General features: G+C 41.8%; 1 pseudogene; it reads right to left on the reverse strand.

The window, feature by feature from the left end:
- Positions 1–2,364: 2,364 nt before the first annotated feature.
- On the reverse strand, positions 2,365–4,228 carry LOC122708511 (annotated as a pseudogene).
- Between the last annotated feature and the right edge of the window lie 233 nt (positions 4,229–4,461).

Consider the following 4,461-nt stretch of genomic DNA (forward strand, 5'->3'; position numbering starts at 1 on the left):
GAGACACTTAAATCATTAGTAGAAGACATTTTTGTAAAACTGTAATACTTGAATTCCTGTACTTCTCAATGTGTACAGTAATTAATAGCAACCAAAATTATTTCTTATATAGAACTTGGATTCAGAAAATTCAGTACGTAGTCACTAAATTTATTGACTGAGTCAACCAGTGTTTCCCAGAGGTTTCCTGAGTGGTACCAGGTATTACTGCTTGGTAAAGGGATACAAAGGAGAATAAGAGAAACTTATGGTATGGTATGGGCTTCCCAGATGGTGCTAGTGGTAAAGAACCCACCTCCCAGTGCAGGAGACAGAAGAGACGCTGGTTTGATCCCTGGGTCGGGGAGATACCCTGGAGGAGGGCATGGTAACCTACTCCAGTATTCTTGCCTAGAGAATCCCAGGACAGAGGAGCCTGGTGGACTGTGGTCTGTAGGCTCGCAAAGAGTCAGACGAGACTGAAGTGACTTAGCACACACGCATGCATGCATGCATGGTATGGTATGGGAGGAATGACTTCTATTTCAAAATAAGATGTCAATATCCCTATTATAAACAGATATAAAAACAAAACTGACAGAGAATGAACCAGCAAGAGAGACTCCCTCATCTGTGTTCAAAAGAACAAATACTAAATGCAAACAAAAAAAATTACCATGTTTAAAATTACCAAAAGGAGATAGTTCAAAAATATAAGAAATAATGTTTTAAGAAGTCAGCCACAAGTGAATATGAACTATAATGAAAAAAACTTGTTTCAAAATATGACTCATTTGATAATCTGGTTATAATATACAAGAATCATGAACAATTAAAAATATTTTTATCAAAAATTTATAAACTGAAATTAACCATAGAGAAACATCAGAAAACCCAAACTAAAGGAAATTCTACAAAGCAACTGACCAGCAATCTTTGAAAACATCAAGATCATAAAAACTAGGTGGAGGAACTCATCCAGATTAAAAGAAATTAAGAGAGAACAACTAAATGCAACCAAGATTGGATCCTGGTCTGGTAAAGAAGGAGCTTTTGGAGGCTTTATTGGGACAATTAGCAAAATTTGAGGGACTTCTTTGGTGGTTCAGTGGTAAAGAATTCTCCTGCAGTACAGGAGACTCAGGAGACACGGGTTCAATCCCTGCGTTGGGAACACGCCCTGGAGGAGGCAATAGCAACCCACTCCAGTATTTTTGCCTGGAAAATTCCATGGACAGAGAGCCTGGTGGGCTACAGTCCATGAGATCACAAAGGGTCAGACGTTACTGAGCACACACAGAGTGAAATCTGAGTGTGAACTACAGATTCAGGTCAGTTCAGTTCAGTCGCTCTGTCGTGTCCGACTCCTTGCGACCCCATGGACTGCAGCACACCAGGCTTCCCTGTCCATCACCAACTAATGGAGCTTACTCAAACTTATGTCCATTGAGTCGGTGATGCCATCCAACCATCTCATCCTCTGTCGTCCCCTTCTTCTTCCTCCTTTAGTCTTTCCCAGCATCAGGGTCTTTTCCAATGAGTCAGTTCTTTGCATCAGGTGGCCAAAGTATTGGAGTTTCACTGCAGATTAGATATCAGTAATTTAACAATGTTAAGTTTTCTGAATTTAATAACTGTATTGTGATTCTAAGAGGATGTCTTCACTGTTAACAGCAAAGATGAAAATGTTTAGGGGTAAAAGTCTATAATTTGCTTTCAAATAGTTCATTTAAAAGATAATTAAAAAAAAAAAAAAAGATAATAATGGTATGTAGTGTATAGTATAGTGAAAGTCGCTCAGTCGTGTCTGACTCTTTGCAGCCCCATGGACTGAATTCTCCAGGCCAGAATACTAGAGTGGGTAGCCTTTCCCTTCTCTAGGGATTGAACCCAGGTCTCCCACATTGCACACATATTCTTTATCAGCTGAGCCACAGGGAAAAAACCCCTATCAAGAATGGTAAAGCAAATGTAGCAAAAATAAGAACAATTGGTGAAAATAGATGAGGAGGGTTTGGGAGTTCACTGAATTGTTTTTGCAACATTTCTGTAAATTTTACTGTTTTTTCAAAATAAGAAGTTAAAAATTAAAAAGTCTTGGGAATTCCCTGGCTGTCCAGTCGTTAGTGCTCTTTGCTCTTACTGCTCAGGGTCTGGGTTCAATCCCTGATTGGGGAACCAAGATCCCGTAAGCTGTGCCACATGGCCAAAAAAATACAAAGTCTTTTTTTTTTTTTTACACAAGTTTACTCTTAAATATACAATAGATTCCAAGACAACATTTCATTCTAGCTATAGATGGCAACAGATGTTATGGCAGGCAATCCAGATGTTTAAACAGGAATGGAACTAAGAATCATCATTGCCTCAGGCAAAAGAAACAGCTTACTTTTTGCCAGATTTCTTAATTCCACCTGTGGCCAGGGGGCCTTTCTCTGCAGCCTTGGCTTTTAGCTCCTTTAGTTTCTTCTGCTGCTGCTTCTGTTTCTGCTTGCGTGCCTCATCTCGTCCATCTCCTTGGCTTGCTTCTTGGGCTGCTTCAGGGGCTTCTTCTTGCCACCTTTGCACCCGCCATGGCACCTGCCCAAAAAAGCCTTTAGGGTATGTAAAGATAGAAAGATATTTCCAATATTTCTGGTATGGTAGAGATCATTGTTTAGAGTGGCTCCATCATGCTTTCTGGGAAGAAGAGGCTAACCATTTGAGTAAAGCAGAATGGGACGCCTGAACACAGCCTTTCAATGCCCCTTGCTCATGGAGAACAGTTGTTAGAAAAAAACAATACTAATGGCTGAGCTGCCAAATAAAATCAGCTTTGGGGTCAAGGTGTAACTGTCTGCCTCTGCCCAATATTGCCCCTGAACAGCAAGCAGTATGTGAGACCCTGACAGCAACCTGACCCACCTCTGCCAAAGGTGGACAGTTGTTCTTACACTTGTTTTTCCTTTTTTTTTTTTTTATGTTGAATTTTCTTGATTCTTCCTTGTGAATCCAGGAATGCTCTGAATTTTCTGTGGATTGGAGTTAATCATTTGCATAGCACAATCTGGGCCATCCTGTTCTTTGCTGTTGGAAAGGAACTCTGCTTTTCCTCCTAGGTCCCTGAGAAGAGAAGTAGTCTTCTGAAGCTGCCCCAGGCCCTGTAGGGGAGGACTAGCCCCCCACCTCAAGCCCACTCAGCAGGGAGCCACAGCACAGAGTCCCTGAGGGGCTGTGTGTCCCACTTGGATGGTGGGCTGGGGCTGGGCCAGGTGGGAGGCTGGGGTGGACCAGTCAACTCTCAGTGTGACCTTGAATATTGAGGCTGCTAACATCTGAGTCTTGGGGTGAAGTGAAGTGTTACTTCCTCAGTTGTGTACGACTCTTTGGGACCCCTTGGACTGGGGCTTGTCAGGCTCTTCTGTCCATGGGATTCTCCAGGCAAGAATACTGGAGTGGCTTGCAATTTCCTTCTCCGGGGTATCTTCCCAACACAGGGATCGAACCCTGGTCTCCTGCATTGCAGGCAGCCTCTTGACCGTCTGAGCCACCAGAGAGGCTGGGGTAATACCTTGAAAATTCACACATTTTGTTACAAGTTGACCGTGACTGTCTTGTGGCAGAAGTGGATAGGGCAGGAGAATATTTTTCCCTTGTGCACTATGCAGATTTACCTAGGAGGCACAGCTGTTTGGCACTTACTCACTAAGTGGAACCACAATCACTGAACAGGTATCTTTTGGGTGCTTATCAGGGGTTCAAGTGATGAAGCGGACAGTCACAGTCCCAGCCCTCAAGGAGCTCAAAAAGAGCAAGAAGAGTCAATGGATTAGGACAATACAGTTATGTCACAGCACAGAATGAGCAATTTCCTAGAACCTTGACAATGTGTTTTTTATTTTAAAGCTGAATGGCAAAAACCACACAAAAAATCAAAAGATAAGTGATAAACCAGAGGAAAGAATTTGCATATGTTTCAACTGAAGAACTAAATGAATGAAGGAAAAAAAGAGACCTACTACTCAATAGAAAGTGAGGCCAAAAGCAGACAATTCAGTGAAAAGGAAACACAAATGGCTGTTAAACATATGAAAAGGTGCTCAACCTCACTCACAATAAAAGAAATGCAAATTGAAATTTCAATAGAATACCACTTTCACCTTGGCCAAGAACGAAGGTTGATGACACTGCTGTGGAGAGCTTCAGAAACAGGCCTTCTGATACCTTGGTCCAAGTGTGCATCGGAACCTCTGTGGGGCAAGTTGGCCATGACTGTGAATTTTTAAATACACATCTTTTGATTCAGTAATTCCAGTGCTAGGCATTTAACCTACAGACACATGGAATTTGCGAAATGTTAACACTGTTAAGTGAAAAAAAAGCAAGGTACAGAGCAGTGCATATCATATGCTATTAGCTGAGTTTATATCTGAAACCACATGACTGTACCATAATGTTCTTAACTTTTCTCCTAATGCTGGATGCATTGTTTCCCTGTTTTTA

This window comes from Cervus elaphus, chromosome 15 (genome assembly GCF_910594005.1).
Source record: "Cervus elaphus chromosome 15, mCerEla1.1, whole genome shotgun sequence".
NCBI lineage: Eukaryota > Metazoa > Chordata > Mammalia > Artiodactyla > Cervidae > Cervus > Cervus elaphus.